At 37.2% G+C, this 21,252-nt stretch overlaps 1 pseudogene; it reads right to left on the bottom strand.

The window, feature by feature from the left end:
* LOC114629890 overlaps positions 1–21,252 on the bottom strand; it is a 51,443-nt pseudogene that overhangs the window by 17,419 nt on the left and 12,772 nt on the right.

Raw genomic sequence — 21,252 nt, forward strand, 5'->3', positions numbered from 1 at the left:
AGCTCTCAGACCAAGCCAATAGGGGTTACCTGCTGCCAGACCTTAACCCACCCCAAACTGTATATATGGGCCCAACTCAGAAGAAAAAGGTGTGCGAGGTTCATCCTGTTGTCTAACAACTTCTGTCATGGTCCCTCCCCTCTTCACCGACCAGCTGGTGCCTCAAAGGGGCACTTCAAAGAGCTGTAACACTTTTCCCCTCTCCAATGTGGAGACATGGTTGGTGTCAGTGGACTCTCCCTGTCTGCACTCCATCCCTTTGAGACTGCTCGCGGACAGAGGCAGCCGCCATTCACACCCCATCCCCAGCCAAGTCAGAGATCCTCATGGGACTCCATCTGGAGCTGGACCCATATACATACACATACACACACACAGACACACACACACACACACACACACACACATATATATCAACAAAAGCCAACTTGTCTATCTCCTTCCAAATATAAGTAAGTCCTCCTCTTCTTTAATTATTGCTTCAACATAAACATATAAATACATTAACTTACAACTACAACCACTAAGCTCCTTCAATGTTTCCTGCATGGTTATGTTTCTATGAATTACATGTGAATGAGAACACATGGTCTTTGTTTTTCTGTGTCTCAGTTACCTCACTCTACTTAATATTTTCTAGTTCTACCCATTTATCTGGAAATTCCATTCTCCTTTTCAAATGTATGGTATTCCAATGTTTATATGTACCACATTTCCAAAATCCATATGTATGTAATTATCAAACTATAAGTGAAAATACAATTTAAAAATTAGTACTGTGGTAGACTAATAGAAAAAAACATTTTCTTACTGGGGTCACCATAGGAAATGGCAACATTCAAGAGAGCAACTGCAAATTTGGTTGAGGTTCAAATTTGTTTTTGAGAGTTCTCTGGGCAGACCTCATGTATATATTCTAGAACTACTAGTTGGTCTTACCTCAGCAGGGACAAATCAGGAATCAAGTCATGCAAATGTAAAGGGTGTTCTGTGGAAATCCAAAGCAAAGGACATAGAGTACACCAATACTAAGGGAAACTGCTATGTCCTAACTGGTGATTACATAATGAGCTTGCCCAAATTCAAAGTCATTATAATTTAAAAATATAATACCAGGATAAGGGAGAAGCACTGTTCATATAACTATGAGGACCTTAGTTGGAATTATTGGAATGCAAGTCAGGAAGCCACACATGTAACCTCAGAGGTAGGAAAGCAGAAACAAAGATACCAGCAGCTTGCTGGCAAGTCAGATCCAGTGAGGGACCCTGTCTCAAAAACTGAGGTGGGGTGTGATTGAGAAAGACCCCTGATATTAATTTTTGGCCTCCACATACTCATGTGCACATGTGCATGTGAGCACGAGCATGTGCATGCACGGACACACACAAACACACACACACACACACACATACACACACTATAAAATCTCTTATGAAAGTAACAGTTTACTCTGAAACATTTAATTTGCATGCAAGGATCTTGCAAGGGTTTCATCTGTCCTATCCATCTATAGGCCTGTAATCTAGCTGTGTATAGATAGATAGTGTAGTCATTTTTTGAAACTAAAATGCAGCCATCACTGTGGCCAATCTAATACAAAGTCTTAGCCTATAAAGCTCTGTAAGGGAGGCATGCTTTTTCTGAACTTTGTTCAGATTTTTAATTTTTTATTGGATATTTTCTTTATTTACAATACAGATGTCATTCCCTTTCCCCATTTCTCCTCCCTGGAACCCCGAACCCCCATCACATCCCTCCTCCTTCTTTACGCTTTTATACCATTCTAATTACATGCAAGTGTTAAGGTCAGTTCTAGATTGAAAGTCTAGCAATACAATAGATGCAAATAGTCAAGGAAAAAGCAAGACAATAAACACAAATAGTCAAAGAACAAGCAAGTCATTAAATCTAATTACATGAACATTCTCATGATCACTGTTTTTAAGGGCTTATCAGGATGACCAAAGTATCTGAGCCTACTTCCCTGTCCTAGCCCAAAATTTAAGATGTAGATTCCTGGCTGAAATCACTTTTTTGCTCTAGCCAAATGTCAGATTCCTGCCTGCATTCCATTTCCTTGTCCTTGACCAATGTCAGATTCCTTCTAAACAGCCCATTTCCTTGTTCTTTGCCAATATCAGATTCTTGCCAAGCACCCCCAAAGGCTCTCTACCTCTCCCCATTTTTTATTTTATTTAAGACTGAGCCTGTCTTAGGTCATTCTGACAAGAATACCTTCCTTATAAGTCCTGGAATATGCATTATCAAGAGCAATTCATTTCTGTCTTAGATTGGTAAGGCTCTGTGCAGAATCTTACCCGCCCTTGACTTGCCAGCCTGTTAATTTAATAACTCTGTCTGAGGGTCCATTTTCAGGTTCAAGCCATGTACTTTGGCTGCCAACATGTTGATGTTGTTAAAGACAAGGTTTAACATGATGGACAGGAATAAAATATTCCCAGGACAAAAAAAAGGTTAGCATGATCAAGCTATATATGCCATTCTTGAGGCATGACGAAAATAGAAATACTGGTCTCAGACCATGGGTAATCTTATCTGCAGTATCTACCACATCACCACTAAGCAGAGCAGCATACCTGGAATTCATAAGCTCCCTATGTATCATTAAAATATTCAGAGAGGTGTTAGAAATATGTCAAATACACTGCAAGTGTCTTTAAACTTATTCCTAATTATAATGATAAGCACTGTAAGTTGTAGAACTAACTTGCATCCAATAGTATTTCACATGACACACAAGAAGACTCCTTACCCTTAAATTCTGAACCTTTCCAATAATTTGAATAGGATAAAGAGCATCAATCTATTCTTCCCAATGCCTATCTAAATCCTCTTGTATATTCAACACATTAGTAACATTTTTTGCTAAATGATTAGCAAATGTAGCTGTCTTAACTTCTTTTGTCAGAAACAGTGGTGCTACCAATTAATGTAATTAAAGCTGTTATATCAGCAGTAATCAAGCCCACTACCCTCTTGCTTCTGCTTAAAGCCTGACTCATTTCTTCCAGTACTTGCAAGGTATTTTTAGAATACCAAGGTTCTGTGATACTCGGGGCACTAAAGAAAAAACTGGTTGATAGACCTCATAACTGACATGCGGGATTTCAAAACACAAACGCAATTAGAAGTTGTACAATTAATGTGACTTACATCACATTCTGTAGAAAAAACAAAAGTATTTTTAACTGACAATTAAAAGAGCCTTAGCATATGTGCTAACATTTGTTTGAAATCCAGATCCTGCCCCAACTTTATCTCTTGCTAATATAACATCATATAGGACTGCAGCTAATCTCCATATTTGTTTCTGAAAATGTCCAGATCCAGACTTCCAAATTAAGACAGTTATTTCCAATATTGGATTGATTTCTAGACCAGTCCATGACTGAGTCTGAATAACTGGTCACATTCAATAACAATTCAAGAGGCATTATAAATTCTCTTTTTGATTCTCTGTTCCACAAGGTCTAAAAACATGAGACAAGGCAGCATGTCCCATCAGGGGTATAGGTAAGCAATGGTGGATTGGGAACATATGTTCGATACAGCTTCCCAGTCACCATTGTCAGGGCACTCAACAAGCTTATAGGTCAGCATTGTTCTTTGTCCTGGCATCAGCCTGTCTCACCCATCCCTCCGGAAAACACCATGCACCTTCAACATCCTGCAGAAAAAATACAAACATGCCCTTTTCACCATATTTTATACTTGATTGAGATCATGCTTTATGCCAGTAAGTGGATCCTTCCCTTTCACCTATACATAAGTATGCCTAGGTGTAGAGTGTCATAGACACTCCAAAGAAAGTTTCTTGGCATCCATATATTTTTTTAAAAAAAATTTACAGTAAAAAATAAAAAGAACATGATTTAAATAAATTTGTGGTATACAGGGATATATCTCCCCCTTTTTAATTTTTTGAAGATATTGTTTTAAAGTTCCATGGGCCATTTCCACAGTCTCTTGTCCTTGACAATTATAAGGAAACCTCGTAATATGGGTAATGTTAAATTGCTGCTAAAAAGTCTCAATGTTCAACTGCCATAGCCAGTTATATTATCTGTTCATGTGTTTTTTTTGAATATGCTACTTCATCTACATTTCAGATGTTATTCCCTTTTCCTATTCCCCTCTGAAATCCTTTAACCCATCCTCCCTCCTCTTATTTCTATGAGGGTTTATTCCCACCCATCCATCCACTGCCACTTCCCTGTACTCAAATTCCTCCTTTCTGGGGCTTAGAGTATACAGATGACTCACATCTCTAAGACAGAAGTCAGTTGCAGCCAGAAGCATCTTAAATTGCAGTCTAAGATTACTAGGTGATGTTTACAGCATGTTGAAGTAAAATTAATCACACATGTATTTTAAACAGACTTATCAGAATTGATATAATGATCATTTCTAAATTCCTACAAAGTAAAATTCCAATTTTAGATAACAGTAAAGCAAGCATTAGGCTCAGAAATAAATACAATCTTGCTGTTGATCTGATACAATAATGCATAAGTTTGGGTTCTGAGAATATCCATGGTATAGATTTAACCAGCTATCTGCATATGTTAATTTAAGAGATGAATAGAGGTAGTGGACAAAGAAGCCAGATTTGTCCAATAAGGCCACGTTGAAAAGAACAGGCAAGTTCATTGAACAGGGATTCATTGACAAGTCTGTTAACAGGAGCTTTGAGATTGTGTGAATGTATTGAATGTATGTGTATGAGGTTGCCTACACCTTTCAGAATGCGTGTAGGCTACAGGCCAACATCAAGTGTCTTTTGCTACTGTTCTCCATGTTAGTTTTTGAGGCAGTTCTCTCATCAACTGGCTACACTGGCTAAACAGTGACCTCATGAAGCCTCCTGAATTTTTTTTCTGTGGGTGCTGGAGAAATGCTTCATATATTTACTCTTGCATGGCCGGAACTTTTTTCAGTGTCTCATCTCTTTAGTCTCTGGGCTTTGAGAATTTATGGAAAGATATCAGAGAATATGTTTAGGGTATCGTGCTGGCTAGTTATAAATTTCACCTTGATACAAGCTAAGGTCATCTGGGAAGAAAGAATCATAATGGAGAAAACTACTGCCAAAGGATTGGCCTCTAGGCAAATATGTAGTTCGTTTTCTTAATTGTTAGATGTGGGAAAGCTCAGCTAACTGTGGGGAGTGTCACCTCTGAGAAAGTTGTTCTGAATTGTATAAGAAAGCAGGCTGAGCAAGCCACAAAGAACAAGTAAGTAAGCAGTGTTTCTCCATGGAGTTTCTGCCTCTACTTTCCTGACCTGAATACTTGTCCTGACTTCTCTTGATGGTGTAATGACTCAAAGCTATAAGATGAATACATTCTTTCACCCACAAGTTGCATATGGTCATGGGGCTTCATCACATCAATAGAAATCCTAATTAAGACAGGTATGTATAAAGGGTAGAAATGTAATATTGGCCAAACCAATAGTCCAAAAATATCCTACATCATGTTTGCTTCTGCAGGGGCCTCTAGAAAAGCTCTTGTTGCTGTCATCATTTGCATTCCCATGTGTTGGTTGCTCCCACTCTGCGATACATCTCACCATAAGAGATAGTTACTCTCAGTGTGAGTGTTTGTGTGTGTTTGTGTGTGTGTGTGTGTGTGTGTGTGTGCGTGCGCTTGCACAAATGATCTGCTCTATAGGTTTCATTGCTGAGAGAAAGTGGCTTTCTTCTATAATGCTTATCAATCAGTCAGATCATTCTTATATTACAAGGTAAATGCATGGAGGAATAACTCATAAAGAAAAAAACAAAGAGGTAGAAATAGGACAAAATGGAGTTGGTTAGATCAGTATCCAATTCTCTTATTATATCTTTCTGATCCATTCATCTAGTGGCATAAGGATTGTACTCAGTGTGCTACTTCTTATTTAAATTGATAGCTTATGTGCTCTCTGTGGCTCATGGGAAGCCTAACCTGACTTCCACTGGCTGAATGAATTGCCTTCAGTGGGACAGGAAAGAATTTCTCTGAACAATTTGATTGTTACATTCAAATTTCAGAGGTCATATTCTGTTGACCAAATAATTTGCATATGTATTGTGTGTTTTTTATTTGCATGTGTGTATGTGTGGGGTCACATGTGTATGAGAGTACTAACACAAATGTACAGGGTGCTTTTGGAAGTTCAAAGTTGACAAAGTCTCCCTCCATCTCTCTCCACTTTACTGAGGTATAAAGATTACTAATTGATTAGTCTAGCTGGTCAGTTTACACAGGGATACTCTGTCCCTGCCTCTTCAGTATTGGAATTGTGTGTGACCTTCAAGACTGTTCATCTTTTAACTTTGTTGTGGGTCTTTGAATTCCAGTCCTTATACTTACACAATAAGAGCCTTTTACACACAGCCATGTTCTCAGCCTATGTACTCTAACCAGGCAAAAAGATCCAAACAAACAAGAGCACCATTGCTATCAAACAAAGACAACTGTCTACTGTGAGGTGACAGTTTAGCTGGGCTGAGCAGTACAAGACTATAATCTGGGCATTTGGAAGGTGAGACAAAGAAATCCAGGATATTAACTTCTATGTAGTGAGTTCAAGTACAGACTGGGGAAAATGTAACACTACTTTCAAAACAACAAACAAGCCAATTCAATACAACCAAATAAAAAGTAAAACAAACTGAATAAAAAACAAACAGGTACACAAAATACTCTTGCTTTTCTCTATTTTGGGAAGCATGTGATTGTTGAACTTCAGTGGCTAGAGGAGGTGAGCAGCTTGATGAAGGCCCAGTGTCCCCTGTATATGAGTAGAATCAATCCCATCATCATTTCTTGACTATTTTCACAAATAAATTGGCTTCTGCTGCCATGAGGCACAGCATTAAGAGTAGGCATAATGCCAAGCTCTGCTTATGGTTGGTTCAAACTCTGGGTACAGCACTCAGAATGATGGGGTTTTCTGGCTGAAAAAAAAAACTTTCCTTTTTAGTTTTAAAGGAATCTGCAACAGTTACATAAAGCACAGTGAAGGTCAAACAATGAAATATCACCAAGCCCAGAAGCAAGAAAAAGATTCATTTAGAGGTTCAATATGCCATATAAGCACGTGAAAATTTTATCCTCAGGTGTCATAGAAGCAATCCGGTTTCATAAAACTTTGAGCTCTGAGGATAAAACTCAGGTCTTCATGTCTACAATGCCAACATTTCCCTGAATAAAAAACTTTCCAGCCTCTCAATTTTAAAAATTGTTTTACCTTTACAAACAACAACAACAACAGCAACAAAAGATACAGCTCCTAAACAGAAGAACGTAAGCCTCAACAGATGCCACAAAAGAAGTTATTTGGCCCATAGAATAAATTAAAAAGCAAGCAAGCAAACACTTCTTTGCATATAGGTGCCCCAAATTAAAATGCCAAACTACATTTAACTTATTGAGACACCACACTGACCTGAGTTTCCTTACAAGGTTGGAAGGAGAAGGTCTGCAGGACTCTGACAAGAGCAACTTTCATATTCATGAGAGCAAACCTCATGCCAACACATTTCTTGGGTCTGTTTCCAAAAGGCAGGTATGTGTAAAGATTGAAGCTCTCCTGGTTCTTGCTAAACCTGGTTCTACAGAAGTAGATGAAGGCAAGTTAATGAAACACAATCTCCACAACAGCCACTTGTTTGATATTCCTTAGATAACCACAAGCAGTATTGGACAGGATGCTTTCTTGTGTTACTTACTGAATCTTTCTGGAGTATTTGTCCTCTGAGAGGCTCCACCCAGCAGCCACACAGATGCAAGGACACACAGTGAAATATTGGATGTAGGTTGGGGAGTGTAATGGAAGAGTTGGGGGGATAATTGAGGACACTTATACAGATAGGAAATTCCACAGGAAGAACAACAGAATCAACTAACCTTAGACCTTGGGTCCCTAAGAGACTGAACCACCAACCATAGAGCATACACAGGCTGGACATAGACCTGCCAGCACATATGTAACAGATATTCCACTTGATCTTCCTGTAGGTCCCCTAACAACTAGAGTAGGGGCCATCATTAAAGCTGTTGCCTGTCTGTGGAATCTGTTCTAACTGCACTGCCTTGTCTGGCCTTAGTGGTAGAGGATGGGTCTAACCCTGCAGAGACTTGGTGTGTCAGGGTAAAAGGATACCCAAGGGATGGTCTCCATCCTTTCAGAGGTGAAGGGGTGGGGGAAGAGTGAGAGACTGTGCAAAGGGGGATATGGAGGGATGAAGTGATCAGGGTGTAAGTGAATAAAAAAAATTCTTAAAGTATAAAAAAATCTTGCTAGGGCTTTTTGGCAGTGTTTTAGTTGTATACAACACACTGTGATCCATTTTCTTTTGATCCATTCTTTCCTACTTTCATGACTCATTTATTTATGTGTTCAAGAATTTTACAGAGTGTCACAAATGCGTTGTGGTTATCATGGAAATGTCCATGCCTTGTCCAGATGACATTTAATAGCACATTTACCAACCCTCTAGCCACTACAGTCTGTCCAGCCACTCTTTTGTGGTGTTACCGAGGGCTTGGAGTACTTGATATACTATGGAATTTGTTGGCTACAGGCCTCTCTCTTTCCTTTTACTGAGAAGATGCTTTTAGCTGCATAGAGAATGCTGTTTAAAATATTTCTTGTCTACCAGTGTGTCTATCTATCTATCTATCTATCTATCATCTGTCATCTCTTTAATTATTTTTTGACACAAGGTTGTAGTATGTAAACATGGTTGGTCTGACACTCTCTGTGTAGAACAAGCTGGCCTCAAACTCACAGAGATCTATCTGCTTTTTACTCCCAAGTGCTGGGATTAAAGGAATGGGCCAGCACACCTAGTTTAAGAAAGTTAATTTTCAAACAAGAAAAGTGCATTTAGCACAGTGATGTGTTAGTATTCTGGCACATAACAAACAAGACCAATGAAAGGAAATCAAGTCCTGGCCTCAATTAATAGTTCTATTGTTCACTTGCCCATTGGGATCAGAAGATATAGTACCTACAATTATTGAAAGTTTGTTCCCTTTCACTCTATGATTCTATCCTCTCCTCTCAATTATTCTTTTCTTTTCAACTATATTTCCTGTCTTTCTTTTTAACTAGATATTTTCTCTCTATCTCCCAGCTTCCCTCCTTTCATTCTCCCTTCTCCATTTATTCTTCCCTTACCCCTCCTTTCCTTTTGTTCTTATTATTCTCCTTCCCCTTCTTTGTTTAATTGTGCTTCTGCTTCTTCCTCTTTGTTTAGGTTCTTCATACTTCCCTTCTTTCTTATTGAGTATTTAAGTCAAATATTTTAACTAAATATACAATGTCACTCCACTTTGCAATGTCATTATCCAAGTTTTGCTTTATATGTTTCTTTGGGTATAAAATTCTAGAGAAGTAGACACATTTTAAATGAATTTGATTCTATTTAAATATTTAAGAGAAGAATAATGATTTGAGGAGGGTGATAATTGTAATATTTTCTATTACAATTTTCTATTAGGAAGAAAATTGTGAAATATTTATGGATGGTATAATATTCACAAACATCTCTGAGTATGAGTCTCTCTCTCTCTCTCTCTCTCTCTTTCTCTCTCTCTCTCTCTCTCTCTCTCAACATGGAGAGTTTAGAGAGAAAGAAAGAATGTGAAAATGTGTGTGGAACAGTTGACATAGGTGAATAGTTGCTGGACATATAGAGTTCAATTTAGAGTGTATATCAACATATATAGATAGCTCTTGTATATTTGTCAAACATTCTTTATATTAGACATATATTAATATTTAGATTTTATCAGTGCTTGGAGTAGTTATTCAAATAAATTAGACTTGTAATATTTGTTTCACTTTAAGGAAATCCAACATAAATATAATTGGTGGCTTGTGCTTCTACAGTTGAATTGCTGAGACTGGAGGGAACACAGAAGTCATCTGAAAGGGTGCAATGTCAATTGACTCCCTCAGTAAATATTATTGTGGCAATAGGTGTGCCACAACCACTAAGACAGGGACTCTGATAGCACAAAGTTAGAGGTCAGTATATATCTAGATCATAGGTCCTCTGACTTGCTTTGCCACTGTGCTAAATTTCCATTTTCTTAAGACTCAGACAGAAGCCTTACATTAGCTTCAAAATTGAGCCATGTACAAAGGCTTCTAGACAAGCAGGTGGCATAGCCTTAGAAGAACCAGTAAGAGAGCTGGCTAGGGTGACAGCTAGAGGCAAGAATGTGAGGACCCATGGGATCCTCTGTCCTTAGCAGGATTTTTCTAACCATAAGGGAGGAGACCCTCAAAGTAAACAGCAAAAACCATTATAGCCAAAATAGAATATCCAGGAGGCAAACTCTAGTGAAATGGGAGACTCAAATGCTCTCTAAAAGTGATGGGGACAGGTAATGGGAATGGCAAGGATAAACCTGAGATGAATAAAACATGATACATAAAAAAAAAAAACCCATAGTACCAAGGAAGTTTACATAGACTGACAGGAAGGCAGGCAGGCAGACAGATAGACTATTGTTGCTATAAATTTTAATTCAATACCAAGAGACAACACATCATGCTGTAGCAGTCTGGCTCAGGGTAGTTTCTTTTTCCCATATTTTTATATCTTTCAGGGCAAAATTACTCAGGTTCTGGCCAGCACTTCATGTCATTGTGAAGAGCAAAGTTTGGTACCATCACCGTGGTCCCTTGGGGAATCAACACCCCATTGATTTCAACATCTTTTTTATAAACCCTCTAAATTCTTCTACCAACTGGATACAATCTGTAATTTTTCATTCACCACCATGTCCGAGTACTCTATCTGTATCACGGCATCATAGGTGGCATATGCCTGGAGGCTTGGGAAGAAAGAGGGAGGAGAAGATGGGGGGAGAGATAGAGAAAGAGAGTGGAAGGCAGACAAACAGAGTTAATTTTCATCTATGGAGTACTAATGTGGGTTTTGTTTGAAATACCACATAATAACTCCTATTGATAAAGACACTTAGCATTTATACAGCATTTTTAATAACTCATATCCTTCAACCTGTTCATTATCCATTGAGAAGCAGTTCTTTAGGATAATTCTGAAAATTATAATATACTACTTTTTCTTTATCATATCAATACCCACTACTAATAGATAATGACAATTACACAACAACAAGCCACAGTCAGTGTTACTTTCCACAAAAAAGCTACACTTGTATATGAAATTCTATAAAATATAGATGACAAATCTCTATTCAAAAAAAACCTTTATTTTTATTTATGTGTATCTATCTGTATAGAGATTTGTGCATGAGAGTTCATGTGCTTTGCGGTGGAGGGGGCAGAAGAAGGTGTCAGAGCCTCTATAACTACAGGTAGCTACAGCTGGTTTTGAGCCTTCTGATGTGGGTGTTAGGAATGTAACTCAGGTCCTCTGCAAGTGCATCCAAGCTCTTAACTGATGACCACCTTTACAGCTGTTAAGCAAATCCTTGTCTTATATAAGATCTTATTTAAGATCTTACTTAGTATTTTTTGCATGATCATTCTTTTTATTATATATGAGATTTAGAAAGGTTTAAGCTATTTAGAAAATAGCTATACTCTTCATCTAGGAAACCCCCTTTTACATCAAATAGAGACCATCACAGGAAACTTCCCTTACACACAATATGAAGATCAATGGATCATTTGGAGCTCAGCACCAATAAATATATTTACATTAAAGCTCCTGAATTTATAGCATAAGAAACATGGGGAAGAGGAGATGGAATTTTGCTCTGAAGTGGTCTATCTTAGAAATGGGTGCATAAACAAGACAAAAAGAGTGGTAGTATTAATGGACATGTTAACATAAAAGGAGATAATTTTACTTGGTCCCATTCCTAGACAAAAACTTCAGGCAATGAATGACTGATATAAGAGAAAGAATTAGCCTCTCTCAGGAGTGAGCCTTCTTATTGATTGTCCATCATAGAGTGGTCAGCCTGTAAATATATATATCCAAACAATAAGAATGGACTCATTATATATTGAGTGTGTACATACATATACATAAAACATACACATATATTTATGTAACAAGAATACTCAAAAGGAGTTACCAACTTGAAAGTGAGGGGAGAGGTTTGAGGCAGAGCCTGGAGAGAAATAGGGGAAGAAAGAAAGTACTATGGTTCTATTTCAATGAAAAACATTTAAAATTAAGTAGAAATATGCAACATGATTGTACATGAAAAATAAAAATTAAGTGATTTGAGGAAGTGTTAATATTGTCTTATATACTAAATGTAATTAAAGATACATATAAGTCATTAATATCATAATGTTCAGGTTCAACTCTGGTAAAAGAAACAATGGGAACAGGATCCATTACCCAGCTCCATCCTCTGTTACTGATCCAGCTTACTGGTTGTTTATTCTAGACTTGTCTGTGAACCCTGAAGAGAATAAGCCACAATGACTAAACAAGAGACCAGGCAACCTTACACTTATAGCCTCCCAGTTAGAGCAGAGTTCTAAAGACCAATGTGACTAATACTTTATGGGATTTTTAAACTATATTTTATGTAGAGTTAAAAGTATGAGACAGGGGTCACCTATTATTGGAAAAAGACACATAGGGTTGCACTAAATCTATCTGCCTAGCCCACTGTAGCCAAGGCCAGTCACATTCATTCAACAGCAAATAACAATACAGCATATGACATCAAAAGAATTGACTCTCCAGACATGTGACTAAAAAGTACTCACAATTCCTTGCTACTGTGGCTTGTGGATGTTTCTTAGTTTTTGATGACAGACCATGGTAATGTTGTTTTTACTAAAAACAGCATCTGATGCCTGTTTCTCATTAATTTCTCTCTTCAGAACCTTCTTAAAGACGGAGAAGGAATCTATAATTTTGTTAAAATTTTTCAGTGGATATGATAAGAAGTCATTTGTTTTAATCTTTCTCCCCATTGCAACTTCCAGGTACCATCCCCTCACCTTAGTGGACAGAGCTGCATCAATTTTATCTTGCAGTTTCTTCTGGATTTTAGGGTGAATGTGCAGCAAATACAAAGCAAAGGAAAGAGCACTGCTAGTGGTCTCATAGCCAGCAAAAATAATGAAAGTAGACAGTTCTGTAATCTCCAGGTCAGATAAACCCTGAGGGAAAGGAAATACATTTTTTTCATTGATCTGTACATTGATTGGTGGGTAGATGCAAGTATGTGTAGACTCTAGAATGGCAAAGCTAGAAGTCAGTTTTGTGTTTAGAATACAGAGGAAATCTTGCAAGTGTGAGTTCTTTTTTTACTACTATTTGGGTCTTGTAGTTTGAACTCAGGTCTTGGACTTGGAAGCAACTGTTTTTGCCTGCTGATCCATCTCATCACATCAGGTCATAATATTTTAGGTGAGGGAAGTGAGTATAAATCATGTTAGATGAGGAGCAACCCATGTAAACTATGTGAGTTTGTGTATGTGTGGTATATTCAGTGTGTGTGTGTGTTTGGTTGTGTATTTGTGATATATTGGTTGTGTGTGTTTGTGTATGTATGAATATATGTGAATATAGTGGTGTATATATGAGTGTATGAGAGTATACATGAGTTTGCATTAGTGTGGTATGTGTGAATGGTGTGTGTGTGTGTTTGTGTGGCATGTGTTGGTGAATGTAGTATTATGTGAGTGTTATGCGTGTGTGTGTGTGTGTGTGTGTGTGTGTTTGGTGTACTCATGTGATACATGGTTTGGGGGTAAAACAAAGATATCCTGCAGACAGTAGCAGAGCTGATTATTCAGATACTTAAACTGGACAGTGTTCACACTTCCATGCCACTGTGATTTTCTGTGTATTTCTCTGTGTTATTTCCTTGAAATAATGTATTTTACTGACCTGGAAGCTTGCCCTTTTACCTGTAATGGATAGGCAAAAATCTTGAGGGTTCTCCTATCTCTGCTTTCAAACACTGAGGTTAAAGTGATGTCCAGCTATATTTTGCTTTTAATGTGGATGTTGGAGAATTTCAAACTAAAAGTCTTGTGCCTGTGGAGCAATTGTCCTTAAACATAGGGACACCTAACCAGATCCAGGAAGTCTATTATTATAAATAAAATGGGCACTAATATTTTCCCTTAGGAAAAACTAAATAATTTTTGGTAAAATATAGCCAGAACCATGTTGAGTGAGCATTCAATACAGAAGCTTGTGTGCATGGGCATTAACAAATCTGAGAAGTACATACACTTTAAATAACCTGAAGCAAAGGTATTAAAGATACTCAGAGTGTTGTTTTTAGACTCATAGCATCAGTGAACTTGAAATACAGAGTCTTGAAACAAACTTAGATTTTTTTCAAGTCACCATAACATCTTTTATGAGAGGTGATATATTCTTGAACAACTTCAATTAATAATCAAGGATTACTAGTTTTCCCAAATTAATGATATTAAATATTAATTATGATAAATAAGAAGCTACAGGAGTGGTGACTGGCTGTATTCTAATAAATGCACTAATGCAGCAGAGGAAAGAGAATGTTAGTAGAAAGAGCATTGAGCATGGAACACATGAATAATTGTATCCACAGAATAAAGTTAGAAATGCTATTAAATCATGGCTGAATGTCTTCTTTCTTAATATCTCATTCCCCTAGATATGCACCATATAGACCACACTGCTCTTGAGAAGAGTTGTTCTCCCTCCTGAGATTTTATCTGCAAGGAATCTCAGCTCAGTTAAGCACTGAACAGTTAAGCACAGAGTAATAGGTAGTGTAAGACCTTTAGAAATATATGGCCTACTTCTACCTTGTAAATTCAAAACTGAAATAATAAACCCCAGTGAAAATGAGTGTTGGAATGGTTTGAAAATATGTGGTTTGTTGACCATGACATCTGTGCCATTAGTGGTGGAAAGATGGCCAATCAGATTCTTTGTCTAATGGAATATGAACTTTGTGTTATTGTAGGGAGTTGAATCTCAAGTACCTCCTCAATCTCATCTGTCTGAACACTTAGTCCCCAGATGGTGGTGATTCCTGTGAAGGTTGTAGCCTTCATGGATATGTGGGTCACTGGCATGGGACTCTGAGGTTTGGTAGCCTGGCCATACTTCCTGGCCAATCTATGCAGCTTCTGTGATCATGCTTAGTCACATGTGTTGCCAAATCTACAAAAATGAATGAGTGATCATCTTGCACCACAGTTAAATTAAATCATCCTTTATTTACGTTTCTGATTGTCATGTATTTTCTCAAAGCAACAAGAAAATACTCTATACATGAATGTATCATACGGATGCAAAAACCTCAGAACCCTGCTCTCTGGTGTGGTAGCTAAGTAGAGACAAACCTGCTTAGTTCTAATAAACCAACATCTACTGGCTTAAGAAATGATTTAGGAGATCAAATTAAAGGGCTTCTAAACTAGTCAAATGTTCTAGAATCTGTGTATCAAAATAAATTCTGATAAAAAAAGAACATGGTTAATGTATGATCATGCTGGAAAGAGAAAGAAACTTGGGAGAAGTTGGAGGATGAGAGAAGGCAGGGAGTGAGGAAAGAAGAAATAAGGGAAGAGAGGTGGGAAGAATGGGAAAAAAACCAAAAAGAAAAAAGAAAACAAAAAAAAACAGACATCTGTCTCTTGTTTGTAATGGGACTATAGGTACATAGGAACTGGTGGAATTAAAAAGCCATTATTCTTCAACTATCACAGCAATGGTTTTCCCCAAAGCCATCCATGATGTGAACATTATCAGGGAAAAAACTGAAAAGGAACAAGATATGAGCTTAGCACTGAGGCTTTCTCCACACATTCCTTATCATCTAGACAGGAAATCAAAACTTCATTAAAAATCAAAGACTGGGAAGACTAGTACCCTGTCTTTCCAGGAACCATCACCACTGTGGTGCTGTTCCTGTTCACTAGATGCCTAGATGCAAATCTCCAGGCACAGCTTCTGACTCAGAGGATTGAGATGAGGATGAGATTTTGTTCTGTTATACAAGATCCAGAAATCATTGATGACTTCCAGGTCTGAATCGAATGCTATCCCTACCCTTCAGACTTTGACCCTATAATAATACTGTACTCCTAGCAATTTATTCTGGCTGTACATACACTATTTAAAAATGTTATTCTGTAATTTATAGACTTGTTCATCTACATGGAAAGCCTCTTGATTATTTCCAGAACAAATATCTGTTTTGTGGTTGCACATCAGTACATATGACTCATCTTTGCTTACCTTGATCAGACTCTGTCTCCAGAACTCTGGGAGTTTATCGTCAGCTGAAGAAAATATAATCTCTGCTGAAAGAAAAGTTTTTGGAAGGTGCAATGTCAGTTGTATGAGCAAAACCACAGACCTTAATCCTGGAATAAATGAATCACTTATATTTTTTGCAACTTTGGGATCTCCTGATCTGACATTAAAGCCATAAACTCTCTTCTCAATATGCAACTCTAGGATAGAGTTAAGTGATATATCCATGAAAACTTGGACCACTATTCTAGGATGACATGTTTGTCAACCATGTATATGGTGATGAGTTGAAATATATGCATGTTTTCCAAAATCCTCCTAGCTATTTTACATCCTCACAAATTGTATGCAAGGGATATTTTGACATGTGAAGTTCTCATCTCAAAAGCATTTATTCCATTTCATTTCAGTCATAGTATGTATCATTTATTTTTAAATATTTTCTCCTTGGCTTATTTCATATCTCTATTACCAATGTTTCATTTTTTTCAAAATATAAAAATGTCTACGTTCTTAATCTTGTTTATTTTAAAAAATTATCTGGAACAAATGTACACTCACATTCACATTAACACTGTCAATAAAAGAATATCATTGTATGACCAGTTATTATCTTTACTGTTTCTTGCATGTGATTCTCTTTCATTTGTTGTACAGAAGTTCTAAACAACCACATAACATCTTTTGGAAAGAGAGTTATTTCAAGTGCTTCAAAACCTGGGGTAAGGATTGAAAAGAGCACTAGAGGGGAAAAAGAATTGACAATGAAAATATAAAATTTACATCAGAGTAACAAAAGTCATCAGGTCTTTTAAATTATTGAGCAACTCATCATTTTCACTTGAGTAAACAAGAAATGAAACTTATTGCTCAGTCTTGTATAAAAGTATTTAGAGCAACTGTGAAATGGTTCCAGAAATTAAATAACAATTTGAAAACAACTAAATGTCCATCAATGACAAATTCATCCACTAAATGAAAGAGAATACTGAAACATCCTTTGTGATGTGTAATCTTTAATGCCTGAAGCATTCCTCTAGCCTATAGGGGACTTTTAAAAACATAACAATTAGGAAACTAGATATAAGAGGTGAAATAGTATATAAATCTATTTACAGGAAATTAGAATCTAGACTGCTAGCTGTTCACATATACCGAATCTAGGAAGTTGATAGCTAAATATACAGGGCTGCTGAGTTGACAAGAAGGTTCCATAGTTGACAACATTGATGAAGGAGAATATCATTAAAATCACTGAAAGCTGTGAGTCAACTCATTGAAGTGGGTCATATATGATATAAAATGCACAAAAATGTAAGAAAAGACTAAGTGGGAGAGTAGAAGGATGAAAAAAAGCAGAATGGGGGAATTAAAATGATTAAAATCTATTTTAAAATGTATAAAACTTTTGGAAAATAAAATGGGAAATTCATAAATAATGAAATATTAATTCACTTACTCACTGAAAGGAAGAATGGGTACATAAAATTAAACTTTAAGAGTTTCTTCATTTTTTTGTTCAAAGGGATTCTGTGGGTTCTTAAGGGAATCAATGTTTACAAAAAATGATGTGCCTGTAGGCACCAAAGATGATGAATAGAGAGATGGAAATTAACACCTACATCTCCTTCTATTCCTACTAACATAATGTATCAAATGGGAGTAAACTCACAAGCCAAGGAAAGGCAGACACTGTCAGAATCCCAGCTATGGTCAATCTAGGCCTGTATTACACTTTTTCATGTATATTTTATCATTTGACAGTGTTAACACTTTTCTTGGGTTGAATTGTGACAGGGGTAGTATGAGAGTTCATTTTAGTTGTCAGTTGTCAGTTTGACACAATCTACAATCATTTGGGAAGAGATTCTCAGTGAGTGGTTGCAACAAGTTGGCATGTGGACGTTTCTGTGAGTTATTTGTCATAATTAATGTGTAAAGAGCCAGTGCACTTTGGGGAGCACTTTTCTCTTGGTTTGCGTCCTTGACTGCATGAGAGTAGAAAAAGAAAATAGAGCTTACGTGTGTATGTATTTATTTAGCTCTGTTCTTTACTGTGGATGTGATTAGAAGCTTCAAGTTTACACCTTAACTTCTCTGTAATGATTAACTGGAACCTAGAACTGTGAGATATTTTGAACTCTTACCATCATAATTTTTGTTTTAAATTCAGTGTATTTTATGACAGAAATAGATGTGGGGATAGAATAGACATGAAGAGAAAAAGTGAAACCTATAATAAGACTGCTTCAGTGAAATTGGGGTATGGATGACAATGATTTGGAGGTACCATGCCTCACCAGGATGAGGTGGAAGGCTTGTCTACAGCTAGGGAACTAAGAAAGGGAATATTGTATCTAGAACTTGTGCATCATTGGTACTTGTGCCCAAAGCCTATTCGTCTTCAGCACAACTTTCAAAAATTGTTTCTAATTCCCTAGATTACATGCCATTCTCAAGGTACTGATAGATCTGCTATTCCTCCTCCCTTAGGGGCTTACATTGCCCAGATGGCAGAAGTATTACTGTAAGTTGTGAAAACCAATAATATTCCTGGTAAGACACAAAAAATTCCGTTCCACATGCACTATAGAAAACCCCTACTTATGTGCCCACACATTGCCAGGAGGGTTAAATGTTACATAAGTGTTTCTGAATTACTCAAACAATCAGACTTGATTTATGAAAATGATCTAATAACAAAGTCCACAGACTTACAGGGATTTTCCTTTTTAAAAATAGAATAAAAAAGAAATAGCATGAGAGTTACACTCTCATTTATTGAATTTGGGTGCATATTTTGCATATATGTGCATTTCTGTGCAGTGTCTGTGTTTATGTACATGTTTATTTGAGTGGCCACACTAGTTCCATAGTATATGTGTAGAGGACAACTTGTGGGGATCAAACACATGTCGTTGGTCTTGATAGTAAGCTACTTTCCTCACATAGCCACCTTGCTGATTCTAGAGAAGATTTACTGATTCACTGATATTCTTCATAAGCCAATGATGTGATATAAATTGCTTTACATTCCTAATATGAGCTGAATGCTTTCTTTGCTGCTTATTTTCATGGAATGTACACAAAAAATATGTTTTAAAACATAATCATTCTTTCTAAAGTATTTGTTTTCTTTTCTAGAATCTCCAAAATAACAATTGATAGATTAATTACAGCTGTAATAAAAAGAAGTGACACCCTTTTATATATAACCATCTGTGGTGGTTTACATAGGTTTGACCCCTATAGACTCATGTGTGTGAATGTTTTAGTCCATAGGGAATGGCACTATTAGGAGGAGCTGTCTTGTTGAAGGAATTGTGTCATTGTCGATGTGGGCTTTGAATTCTTATATATGCTGAAGTCATGCCCAGTGGAGCAGTCCCCTTCTGCTGCCTTCTGATCAAGATACAGAACTTTCAACTCCTTTTCAAGCACCATGTCTGTCTGGAATCTGCCATGCTTCCCACCATGATGATAATGGACTAAACTTGTGAAACTCTAAGACAGCTCCAATTAAATATTTTCTTTTATAAGATTTCCCATGATCATGGTGTGCCTTCAAAGCCATAAAACACAAACTATGACATTATCCTACTTTATCCTTGGAGATACTTTTTTTTTGGATGGCCTACTACAGTCATGACACTGTTGCAGAAAAGTCTCTAGTTTCCTATAGTCTCAGCCTCAGCAGCAGCCCAACTTGCTGTAATCAATTGTAACACCAACAACTCACTTCTATTTGGTTCCTGTGGTAACTTGCCAATGTGAGGCCAGAATCTCAGCAGCCAGTTACGGCATCTACTAACAACTGTGGTGATTTGAATATAAAATGCCCCCTAGGTTCGTATGTTTGAAGCCTTTTTTCTGAGCTCATGGTATTCTTAGGAATGTTCTAAACTTTAAAAGGAGGAACCTCTCTAGAGGAAGTCAGTTACTACAGCTAGATCTTGAAGCTTTATAGGCTGGGATTCCTGTTTCTTGAGTATTAGAGACAGTGTGATCAACTAGCCTCCTGCTCCTGTCAGCATGTCTTCTTGCCATGAGGGACATTATCCCACTGGAAATGTAAGCTAAAATAAAGCCTTTTCTCCTAGTTGCCTTTGTTGGAGTATTTTGTCACATCAACAGGAAATTAACTAATGTAACAGCCTGGCACCTAGCAACTGTGCTTGTACTTGGTCTTTCATGATGATAATATTGTCTTTATCTGCGTTGTGCTTCACAATTTTTACCAAGAAATCTGCATCCTGGTCAATGATGGGGAACATCTACATGAAAAACAAAATATTGTCTATAGTGAGATGAGGGGGCTTAATTCCCAATGGACACAGCCTTCCCAAGGATGAATCAAGAAGACACATTAACACAAAAGGCCATTGTTAGGAGGTTTCAATTTGGAGGACACTGACTGGAAAAGGGCTCTGATCCTCCATTTCCACTGTTCCAATTAAAAGGTTATTATTTCATTACCTCCTTGAACTTGTGATGGTTGGAGACAGGAATGTTCTTAATCTCTTCCCTTTTTCATTCTCAGATAAGGTGATAACTTTTTTCAAAATTTCCACTGGATCAAAGCTCTAGAATCTAAATAAAAGAGATGTTGCTATATACAAGTTTGAAAAACTCCACAGGTGTAAAAACCAGGCATCACGTATTTAAAAAATATTTATGACCGTATAGTTAGTGAATGTAGCATGTTTAATAAATATTCATCTCAAATGCCTAACTCTATGCAAGGTTGCAGGTGGCACATAGCCAATGCATGTGGCCTTAGGATTTTATTATCTAGTGTTCTTTTTCTACAGAAGTTCCACACAAATAGAGAACTACTATCTCAGGAGGACTAGATAGCAACAATACTTGGCATATCCTTTCAGTCTCTGCCAAGTAGATAGGAACTGATTTGAACTGGTAGACTTGTAAAGAATGACCATCTAGTGACCAGCCCAACTTGGGATCCAGCCTATGCACAGGCTCCAAACTCTGAAAATATT

The sequence above is a fragment of the Grammomys surdaster genome, unplaced genomic scaffold, assembly GCF_004785775.1.
Source record: "Grammomys surdaster isolate TR1022 unplaced genomic scaffold, NIH_TR_1.0 320, whole genome shotgun sequence".
Taxonomy (NCBI): domain Eukaryota; kingdom Metazoa; phylum Chordata; class Mammalia; order Rodentia; family Muridae; genus Grammomys; species Grammomys surdaster.